The sequence below is a fragment of the Canis aureus genome, chromosome X, assembly GCF_053574225.1.
Source record: "Canis aureus isolate CA01 chromosome X, VMU_Caureus_v.1.0, whole genome shotgun sequence".
NCBI classification, from domain to species: domain Eukaryota; kingdom Metazoa; phylum Chordata; class Mammalia; order Carnivora; family Canidae; genus Canis; species Canis aureus.
In genome coordinates, this window is record NC_135649.1 from 49518907 (window position 1) to 49531069 (window position 12163).

The 12163-nt window shown below is 39.2% G+C and overlaps 1 protein-coding gene across 8 annotated transcripts in view; it reads left to right on the forward strand.

Annotated features, from left to right (window-relative positions):
- Window positions 1–11812: 11812 nt before the first annotated feature.
- SYTL4 (synaptotagmin like 4) overlaps window positions 11813–12163 on the forward strand; it is a 79647-nt gene continuing 79296 nt past the window's right edge. For 4 of the 8 annotated variants that reach the window (XM_077889308.1, XM_077889309.1, XM_077889306.1 and 1 more), the window contains exon 1: window positions 11813–11973. The gene's annotated coding sequence lies outside the window, so the exon portion shown is untranslated. The remainder of the gene's footprint in view (window positions 11974–12163) is intronic. The other 4 variants (XM_077889311.1, XM_077889312.1, XM_077889307.1 and 1 more) reach the window with 3 other exon arrangements.

Below are 12163 nucleotides of genomic sequence, written 5' to 3' on the forward strand. Positions count from 1 at the left end.
CATAGTCGTGGTTTCAAGTACACATGACTACTTTTATGAGTTTCTATTTTTTGATTCCCAGGTCAGGAATGGGAATCATGCCTTATTGGACTATAGTGCCTCCAAATAGAAATGTACCAGGAAAAGATGGGGCCTACTCAAGTATAAAGAACCAAACAAAGAGTTAACTGATTTTAGAGTAGATGCCAATTTTTTTTCCTTTTAAAGTTTAACAGAAGCAAACAAAATGTGGAAAGTATTAGATGATATCTTCTGCCTTAAGAACTTGATTTGTATGTGCCTTGAACACTGAATCATCCTACTATGGTATGATAGAAGGATATCGTATTTAAAGACTTATTTTTTCACTTAAAATTAATGTTACCTAATTTCTACTGAGCCACAGCTTCCTCATCTGTAGAATGGAGATAATAAAACTGCCTAATTTTTAGTGCTATTGTGAGGATTAAAAGAGATAATGCATATAAAGCACTTTATAAAAATAGCTCAACAAATACTTGTTTCTCTTTCCTTTTCCACTTGTACAGAAGCTTGTCTTGTGTGTTTTAGCTTGAGTCAAAAGCAGTGGTTCTAAACAGTTCTCTGAATTTATTTAAAGCCCTTTGAGCCATTTGTAGAATGGTCCATCTCCCTGTAAGTCAGCATTTTTCCAAATATGGGTTTTAGCATACATTCAAATGTACTTTTGCTCATCCAGCAAGACCAAGTGAAACCCCAGCCAACAAGAACTTTATCGTTATGACTTCTTTTTCCTCCTCCTTATTATCTTAGGCCCCAGAAGACAGGAATGAATTTCATAGGCAGCTCTGTAATTCAGCACAAGAGAAACAAAGCTAAAAAGCACATCATAGTTGAGGGGCTTTACTTGCCCTCAGGCAGGGTTTTCTTAGCCTTAGCACTATTGATGTTTTCAGCTGGATACTTCTTTGTTGTGAGAGACTGTCCTGTGCACTACAGGGTGTTTAGCAGCATCCCTGGCCTCTACTCACTAGATGCGAGTAGCATCCTTCCCTGAGTTGCAACAACCAAAAATGTCTCCAGGCCTTGACAAGTGTCCCCTGGGAAGGGGTTTAACATTGTTACCAGTCTTAGAAACAGATCAGCTAGCTGTTTGGCATACAAGTGTCCTATAGGGGAAGACTAATGCAATCTTTAGGAATGATTGGAAATTCAAAGGACAAGGAAGATTGAGGGAGATGAGAGTTCAGGTAGAGGAACAGTCTGGATTTAGAAAGAGAACCTAGTTCATATGCCAGGCCTTATGGATACAAAGATTAGTAAGACATAGGTCCTGCTTTTGAGGAGCTCACATTTTAGTAGGAGAAGCATCCACTGGAACAATGGGAAAACTGGAGTGAGTGTTAGAGGAGCGGCACCCATCCTAGAGAGTACAGGGAAGGCTTTCCAGGAGAGATTACATTTGAGCTGAAGAATAAGTATTAGCATGGATAAGATGAAGGGAGAATGGGAGACATGTAAAAGAATTTGGGATTTGGAGGGAAATGCAGATCATTTAGATTAGGAGAAGAGCACTCAAGAACAAGGAGTGGTGGAAGAGAAGGCTTATTAAGATAGATTAGATAAGAAGCAGATCTTTAAAGTCCTCCAAAGCCATGTAAAAGACTCACTTCTGAGAACTCTCAGGAGTCACTGAGTTTCTCCATGATCCAATTTGGATTTAGGGAACATTACTTTGGAAGCAGTGTGAAAAATAGATCAGGAGCAGGGTGACTAGTTAGGAGGCTATTGTAGTCCAAGTGATTATGACCTGAGTAGTGGCAGTGGCATGAAATCAAGACTTATTTAAGTGGTGAGAATAACAGGATCTGGGGACTAATTATATATGAGGACAGTTTCTGGCTTGTGCTGCTAGGTAGACTGTAGTGCTGCTATTCACTGGGATAGAAAACATTGGTGCCAGAAGTTTGGAAAGAGGATGAAGTTTACATTTGGAAAAGTTAAATTTGAGGTGGTTGTGATCATTGAGGTGGGGATATTTGGCAGGCATTAAATATATGAGTCTAAAGATCAGGATAAAACTTAAGGGAAATTTATAAGATCGAGAGTCATCAGGGGAAATTGAAGCCATGGGAATGAATGAAATCATCTAAGGAGAATGTGTGAAAAGGGATGAGGGCAAGGATATTCCTGTGGTTTGCTTCTTTATTCGTGTCACCTCCTCTAAGAGTCTCTCCTTGAGTGTATAAAATATCACCCTATCACTCTCTATTTCTTTACACTGTGTTTTGTTGTTGTTGTTTTTTAAATGATACATCGGTATCTTTTGTTATATATGTAACCCATTTACTTCTCGGTTATTCCCAGATATTTACAGTAGTTTAACTCATAGGCATTCAAAAGTTCAACCATTCAGACTAAAAATTTCCATCTCACATTCAATTTAAAGCTTCTTCTCCAGCCTCCAACCTCCAGCACAGCTCAATTGGAGATCCCACAGATCTCTAGTGGAAAAATGTTCTTTCATGCTCCTTTCTGCACCTCCTCCCCTACTTGCTCTGCTGCTTCTGACTCCTCTGGGGTTGAGGAGTGGGGTGGGTAGGGAGAAGGAGTCTTAAAGGGAAAGTGAGAGGCTTAATTCACTGAAGCTGGTATAATCTGGCTATCAATACCCTTTGTGAGGTTGATGTCCAAATACTGGCTTTTATTGTGCTATGCTTTTGTGGTTTCTTTAGAGACCCCTTCACTCCACATCCTCCTAGTGGGGACATCTACCCAAACCATTTCATGATGGGAACAATGGATCCTCTGTTTTCCCACACAGCTTTCTTCTCATGAGATCATCATTCTTCTGCTAGAGTTGCCAGCTATACTAAGAAGAAACTATCTGGCCCATAGAAGACATGGTCCCTTGGAAGTCTAGATACTTTTCTTTTCCCTGCCACTGTGAACAACTTCAACCAGGCTTCTGTCTTTAGACTTCTTCAGGTAAAAGTCATGCATAAGTTTCTATCTTCTCCAGATACCACAGGACATGAGTGAGGTTCTCTCATGAACTCCTTCTGCTTCAGTGGCAACACCGGCAGGCCTACAAATTTCTGTAGCACGGTAAGCCTTCAGGCTGGAAGTAAGATGCCAGTCTCCCCCTTGAAAGGTTTAATTAGGACATGTTTACTTGGCTTGAGGAGAGGAGCCATAGTGCTTTTTACTTTCATGAATTTCTTCCAAAAAAAATCCTCTTTTCCTTCCTCAATTCATCTCTAGAATTCTGTGTAAACTGGAGTTGAATGGTGAAGAATTATAGTTGAAACATCAGTTTGGCTACTTCTTAGCAAGCTCTATTTGATATATTTATCACTGAGAGGTGATACAGATTGTTACTTAAGAGCATGGACTCTGGAGCTATACTGTCTGACTTCAAATCTTGATTAATCATTTGACCTCTCTGTGCCTCAGTCTCTTTATGTGTAAAATGGGAGTAATAATAGTGTCCACATCATGGGATTTTTGTGAGGACTAAATGTGTGTGTGTGTGTGTGTGTGTGTGTGTATCTTAGATTCATACCTTAAAACAGTATTTAGAATAATAATACGTGCTATGTGTGTTTGCTGTTAGTGCTATTGCTTATTTTTCTTTGACTTAGAATGTAAGCTCCATGTGCACAAGACCTTTTTGTTTACTGCTGCATTTCCAGCTACTAAAACAGTGCATATAAGAGGCACTAGTAAATGTGAGTGCTCTTGTACACCTTCTGAATAAATTAATGTGACATTTAAGCCTTAAATGTTAAGATGTGGACAGAGCAAGTGGGGTTTGTGATGATTAAGAAAGATAAGCAGAGAGGAGATTCAGGAGGCTGTGATGTTCCAGAAGTCATAGGAGAGGAAAATTTAACAAGGAAGGATTGGGCAACAGTGTCAAACATTGCTAGAATGTCTTGTGTCCACATCATGGGATTTAGGAAAATAAAACTAAAATACAGTCAGTTCATTTTGTAATAAGGAGCCCCTATAGTTTTGCTTTCATACCCTGGTAAGTAATGGTTTTATTTTCCCCAGAAATGCTTTTATTAAAATGAAAAACCACTTTGAATAGGTCTTAAAGTCTTTAGCACTGCATTATCAACCTCCAAAGAACAAACCAGTCCTGGACTTACTTAGTTTTGTCCATAAACACAAAGGACCCAGCCTCAATACAATTTAGTACATTTCCCCTTGATCTGGATTCTCCTCTTGAATCAAACAACAAAACCTACTGTGAACATCTGCTTCTAACTCCATGCTACTTCCTCTTCTGAAAATGTTCTACTTTCCTCCTACCCACCTTCTCTCTTTTCAAAAGTATAAGTGGAATGTATAAAAATCTCTTATAACTCAGTAATGAAAAGATAGGGGCACCTGGGTGGCTCAGTCAATAAAGTGTCTGCCTTTAGCTCAGGTCATGATCCCGGGGTCCTGGGATAGAGCCTCGCATAGGGCTCCCTGTTTAGCAGGGCATCTACTTCTCCCTCACCTCCCTGCTCATGCTCTCCCTTGCTATCTCTGTCACTATCTCTGTCTCTCTCTCAAATAAATAAAATCTTTAAAAAAGATAAATAACCCAATTAAAAAATGGACAAAGGATATGAATAGACATTTCTTCAGAGAAGATATATTAATGGCTAGCAAATACATGGAAAGATGGTTAACATCATTACTTACTATGGAAATGCAAATCAAAACTACAATAAGATACTACTTCACACCCATTGGGATGTCTATAATAAAATAAATTAGTACTAACAGATGTCACTGGGGATGTGGAGAAATTGGAAACTTCATGCATTGTTGGTGGGAATATAAAATGGTGCAGCCACTTTGGAAAGCAATTTGGTGATACCTCAAAGGTTAAATATAGAGTTACCATATGACTCAGCTATTCTACTCCTAGGTATACAGACCAGAGACTTGAAAACATGTGTTCAAAAAAATCTCATAGGGACCCTGGGTGGCTCAGTGGTTTGGCGCCTGCCTTTAGCCCGGGGCATGATCCTGGAGTTCTGGGATCGAGTCCTGCATGGGGCTTCCTGCGTGGAGCCTGCTTCTCCCTCTGCCTGTGTCTCTGCCTCTCTCTCTCTCTCTCTCTCTCTGTCTTTCATGAATAAATAAAAAAAATCTCATAGATGAATGTTTATATCAGCATTATTTATAAGAGCCAAAATGGGGCAATAATCCAAATGTCCATTGACTGATGACTGAATAAGCAAAATATGGAGTATTTGGTGGACTATTATATAGCCATAAACAAAGAATGAAGAATGATTTGAGTGATGTCATTAATGAGAATAGAGAACGCTAGAGCTCCTTTAATGGTTGCAATTAGCCACTGAATGAAGTCCCGATTTCTTAACATGACTCATAAGGCTTCTGAAGTTTTATTCTCTACCCATCTATTGTGTTTTAAATTGTGTCCCCCTCCCCAATTCAAATGTTGAAGCTCTAAATCCCGGTACCTTAGAATGTACTCTAATTTGGAAATAAGATCATTGCATATGTAATTAGTTAAGATGAAGTCATTTGGTTGGACCCCAATGAAATATGACTGTTATCTTTATAAAAAGGGGGAAATATGGGCACAGGGACACACACACAGGGAGAATGCCATGTGAAGATGAGGGCAGAGATCAGGGTAATGCTTATATAAACCAAGAAAGGCCAAAGATTGTCAAGAGACCACCAGAATCTAGGAGAGAGGCATGGAACAGATTTTTACAGCCCTCAGAAAGAATTCTCTCTGCACTATGATCTCAGACTTCTAGGCTCCTGAACTGTGACACTTGAACTTTCTGTTTTTTAAGCCACTAATTTTGTGCTATTTGGTTATAGCAGGCCTAGAAAACTAATACACCATCTTTCTAGCCTCATCTCTTGTCATTTTTTCTTTACACTTTATGCTTCAGCAACACCAACTTTATTGTACTTACTTCCTTTGCATAGACCTGGTGTTTCTGGCCTTTTAGTTTTTGCTTATGCTATTCTTCTGCCTGCAATGCCTTTTTAGTCTAGGTTGGCCCTACTTATTCTTTAAGATTCAGAGAAGGTATTACTTTTTCCAAAGACTCTTCACTAACCACTCCCCACAAGGATATAAGTAGCCTTCCTATGTGCTTCTACATGTCCTGTGCATCTCCTCAGCTTTGTATTTTCCACACTGTATTATAATTTTATGGTTTTTCTGCTTCCTTCCACCTCACGCAATATACTATGAACTCCTTGAGGAAAGGGCCACCAAAATCCTATGGCCTAGCACAGTATACTTTGTACATAGTGGATGCTCAGTACATTTCTTTGAATGAAGGGACTTGTTTTCAGTGTTTATTCATTTTCTTCTTTTTTTCCCATAGCACCTACTAAAGTGCTTCACATACAATGGGTACTCAGTACATCTTGGCCAGTGATTCTCAACTAAGGACATTGGGCAATATCTAGAGGCATTTTTGGTTAACACTGCTGGCATCTAGTGGGTAGAGGCCAGAGATGCTGTTAAACATCCCAGAATGCACAGGATAGCTCCCCACAAAAAAACATCATCCAGTCCAAAGTGTCAATTGTATGGAGGTGGAGAGATCCTAATCTTGACTGAATAAAAGACTGAATCTACTTTTTACACCATACACTCACTATAGATCATTAGTGTACTAAATTTGTTTTGTCAGGAAACCTGATTTTTTTTTTTACAGAAGTAAACTATTTCCCAACAGTAAATGAAGTGGGGGGGTGGAGGGAAGCCTCCTGACATCCAGAATTAAGATTTTGGTAATTGAAAAGTACCTGATCAATAAGAGAACAGAAATATAAATTACATTATCTTTAACTCTGAGATTCTCTACAGCAGTGAAAATGAATGAATTAAAGCTGTATATATAAACAGGGATAAATCTCCTAAGCATAATGTTGAGTGAAGACGGCAAATTGCAGAAGGTACATACAGAGTGAAACTGTTTATATAAAGTACTACATATAGTTTGGAGATAGACACATGTAGTAAATGTATAAAGATATGCATGGAAAAAGATCAAGATCGAATCTGGTGAGTAGTGAAATAGTGAAAACCTCAGGATGGAGGTGTATACAAAGGGCTTCAATTGCAGTGGTAATGCCTTATTTCTTAAGCTAGGTAGTGGGCATATCCTTATTATATTATTCTCTATACATTTATGTATTTTTGAAATATTTAACACTTTTATAAAAGAGTAATTGCTCAATATTGATGCATCCTATCACCTGGGGCTGAGGAAAATCTCCATCTTACTAGTTTGCACTAGCCAGAACTCCCTCAATGTGACAAAATCAAACAACTCATTGAATCCAGTCATTCACTATAGGACAGGACTTTACATAGTATACATAGAATAATATTCCATAAGTCCCTGTTTCCATTGTCCTGCAATGTCTAAATTTTGTGATAATCATGTATTTACTGAAATTTCATGTTATGCAGTCTAAAAATATAGTCAATTTTAGTATTGTTCATTATTTTTTCGAAACTATGAAAATGCACTTTGATGTTCATCATTTAAAATAACAAGATAATGGAAAGGGGCACTTGGGTGGCTCAGTTCTTTAAGTGGCCATCTCTTGATTTCAGCTTAGGTTATGACCTCCGGGTCCTGCGATTGAGCCCCATTTGGGCTCCGGGCTCAGTGCAGATTCTGCTTGAGGATTCTTTCTCTCTCTCCCTCTGCCCCTCCCCCTGCTCTCGCATGTCCTCTCTCTCTCTCTGTAAAATAAATAAATAAATTTTTACAAAAATAACAAGAAAATGGGAAAAGGACAGTCTTTTCAAAGACTGAAAAAAAAAGATGACTGGAAACTGGATATCCATATACAAAAGAATGAAGTTGGACCTTAATTACAACATACACAAAAACTAATTCAAAATGGATCAAAGACCTAACCATAGACCTAAAACTATAAAACTATTAGAAGAAAACATATAGACTTTGGATTTGGCAATGATTTTTTTTTGGATATGACATCAAAGCACAGACAACAACATAAATAAATTGAACTTCATTAAACTTAAAGAATTTTGCACATCAAAAGATATTATCAAGAGAATGAAAAGACAGTTCACTGAATGGGGGAAAATATTTGCAAAGCATATATCTGATAAAGGATTAATACCCAGAATATGTAATGAATTCCCACAACTCAACAACAACAAATGGAATTCAAAAATGGGCAAAGAACTTGGATATGTCTCTAAAGAAAATATATAAGTTGAACGATAAGCACAAGAAATGATGAATAACATCACAAGCCACTGGGAAAAATGTAAATCAAAACCAAAATGAGATATCACTTCGGACTCATTAGGGATGGCTATTATATAAAAAAAACCACAAACAAAACTCCCCAGAAAATACCACATTTTTGTGAGGATATGGGAAAACAGGAATCCTTGTGCATTGCTGTTGAAAACAATTTGGCAATTCCTTGGAAAGCTAAATATAGAGTTACCACATAATATAGCAATTCCACTTCTAGGTATATGCCAAAAGAATTGAAAGCAGAGACTCAAACAGATACTTGTACACCAATGTTCATGGCAGCATTCACAATAGCTGAAAGATGGAAATAATTCAAATGCCCATCAACTGACTGATAAACAAAATGTGGTATATTTATACAATGGAGTATTATTGAGCCTTAAAAAGAAATTCTTTTTTTAAAAGATTTTATTTATTTATTCATGAGAGACAGAGAGAAAGTCAGAGACATAAGCAGAGGGATAAGCAGGCTCCTTCTGGGGAGCCTGATGCGGGACTCAATCCCAGGACCCCTCAACCACTGAGCCACCCAGGTGCTCCAAAAAGAAATTCTGATACATGTTACAACATGGGTTTGCTTATACTGGACCCCTCATGATATTTGGTTATAAGAATTTGAGCACAGAATCCTTGTGGCAAGCAAGGAGGATCAAACAGAAATGGACAGCACAGAGTCTGTGGGAATAGGCCATTGCCTAACTTTGTTTTGGTTCATTGTTTATGTGTGTCTTTCTCTGTGTATTTGCAGTTGGTGCACGGAGACTGTCATAGGGTAAAAGAGTCAGATTCTCACATCCTGTTTAATGAGGTGTATGTTAAAGAGTGAGAAACTGCACAAAAAAACCCCCCAAAATATCTGGAAATTTTGCTGGGGATAAGGGGATTGGACTAAAATGTTTTCTGGAGTCCCTCCTGGCTGAGGGTGTTTCCAGCTTCTGCAAGCATCATCTGCAAAAAAAGGAGCAGAAAAGTGCGTGGTCTAAATTTCCACAGGCCAGGTTAGGGAGATAGAGCATATGCAAAGCCTAGGGCTGAGCACAGGTCCTGAGGGCTGAGTCAGCAAAGCTAACAAAAGGATTTCCTTTTTGAAGTGGCTTTTCTTCACACTTCAGGCAGTGCATGGGATACTGGAGGGCTAAAATATGGAAGCAAATTTTGGGTAGAACCTGGGAGCTAAATTTTACTGTTTTGTCTGTTAGAATTAAAATGATTTTTTGGGGGGGAGTCTGTATGGCTCAGTTAAGTATCTGTCTCTTGGTTTCCGCTCAGGCCTTAATCTCATGGGTAGTGACGTCGAGTCCATGTCAGGCTCCGTGCTCAGCAGGGTGTCTGCTCAAATAAATAAATAAAATTTTTAAAATTATTTTTTCCCAAGCTTTTTCAAAAACAATTACTTATATTGTCAAAGCCATACGGTTCTCATTATAACAAAGTTGAAAAATACAGAGAAGTAGGAGGACAACCAAAAATTCATTTATTTCCATCACATAGAGAGAGCCACTACTAGTATTTTGCAGATTTTGTTCTAATCTTTTTCCCAGGCAAATCGACCCATTTTCATTAACTGTTGTGATCATATTTTATATTAAATGTTGTATCCTACTTTCTATCAATATTAGAGCATAAGCATTTTCCTGTCATAACCTATGCGTAAATGTCAGTTTTATTGGCTATGTGATATTCCATTGTATGACTCTATTAAAATTTACTTAACCATTGAACCATTAGGTTTTTTCTTAGTATTTTATTATTCTAAGTAATACTAGGATTAGCATAGTTGTACAAAAAATTTGTGTATATCTGTTTTCCTTAGGACACATTCATTCATGCATTATATAAATATTAGTGAAGGCCTAATATGTGCCAGGTACTATGCTAGGTGTCAAGTTTCTGCCTTGGGTGGCATGTTATCATTTACTGAGATAGGAAACACTGGAGGAAGAGCAAATTTAAGAGAAAATATGGGGTGTTCAGCTTTGGATGTGTTGAATTTGAGATGTCTGCAAGACATCCAAATGGAGATGTCAAGAACACAGAGTTCAGTGAAGAGTTCTGGATAGAGCTATAAAATCATAGCTGTGGTCATATAGATGGTAATTAAAGCCAAGTGAGTGAAAGAGATCATTTAGCGAGACAATATATGCAGCCTAGCTCTGAGCATGTCTGACTATCAGAGGTTAGATAGCAGAAGTAGAATCTACAAAATGCTTCAGAGGAGAGGGCAAAAGGGTAGGAGGAAAAGCAAGGCTATGGAATTACAAATGTCATAGGAAGACTTTCAAGTAGGAGGAAATAGTTAATAGTGCTAAATGTAGGGAAGATGTCAAGCAAGATAATAATTAAAAATATCCCATTTATTTATTCATGCATTTATTTTTAGAAGATTTTATTTTTTTATTCATGAGAGACACAGAACGAGTGGCAGAGACATAAGCAGAGGGAGAAGGAGGCTCCCTGCGGGGAGCTGGATGTGGGACTTGATCCCAGGATCCCGGGATCACCACCTGAGTCAAAGGCAGACACTCAACCACTGAGCCTACCCAGGCATCCCTCCACTTTATTTTTTTATTTATTTACATAGATTTATTGACATGGGGGTCATTCATTGGTTGGGTATTTTGTTGAGCTCAATTTCAGTAGAGTGTTGGAGAAGGATGCCAAATTGGTAGGTGAGAAGAAGAGAATAGAGATTGCAAATGTACCTGCAAAGTACATTTTCAATAAATTTGCCCATAAAGAGGAGCTGGAGAAGTATCTAGTTTGTAGGGAGGACTTTTTTTTTTTAAGATGGTAGACTTGGGATGTTTAATTGAGCATGGTTAATGGCTGATGAGAAGGCAAGTGGGGGGGGGGGGGACAGGAATCTACAATTACTGGGTAGATATAAATATTCTAAAGTCTAATGACGTATATTGCCCACATGCCTTCTAAAAGCGTTTTTAATCAACACACTCTCCCACCAGCAATTATGAAAGAACTTTGTTTTTGGTAGCTACTTTCTCATTAAATGTGATAAAAACAAACAAATACTTTGCCAAAGAGACTCAGTATTGTTCTAATCTGCTCTTATTTGATTACTAGTGAGTTGAATGTTTTAAACATTTGTGTCTCTGTGTATGTATGAATTTTAGTTTAGGTCCTTTGTCTCAAACATTCCTATTTTAGACAGACGCTTTTATTTGCCGCTGTTATTGGCCTGAAAGTTAAAGGATCCGAATGGTATCGTATTTTATCTTCCCAAATCATATGGTCTAGAGTCTTCATCTTCTTATAAGGACACGACAGTTTGACAACTTTTGGCTCAGCTAAGCGGAAGAGGCAGGAGATTTATCATCTGAGTGGCCACAGATGGAAGTGAAAAGGGGGCCACGTCCAGTCTTAGACCCCAATCCTCGGCCCTTAAGCTTCTTTTCCTAACCCAGGAGGGTATCCCTCTAGTGACTTAAAAGTCTTTGGCTCTCAGAGTACACTTTGGGTGGCGCAGCCCCCTACTAAAGGGCCCAGAGAGCTGTGCGGCCCCTTTAAGAGTCCAGCTCCTCCCCGCTCCAGGGAAAGTTGCAGCTTTTTCCGCCTACCGGGAGGGTGAGTGGGGCCGGCGCCGGAGCAGGACTGCAGTCTTCCAGGAGCCGGAGACCCTCCGTTGAGTCCGGCACTGGGACGCTGGGACGTCTCACCCTCTCGTGGCACCTGTTGCAGGTGACAGGTACTTCTGCGGCCGGGGGCCGCCCCTTCGCCCTGGGTCCCGGGCTCCTCCCGGGCCCCTCCCTGCTTTTCTCTGCCTAAGCGCCCCCCCCACCCTTATCTCAGGGATCTGCGCCCTTCCCTGCCCCCGCCCCCCGTCTGTGATCTCCCAATCTTTCCTTCTCCCTGGCTGACCGCCTGTCCCGTCTCCC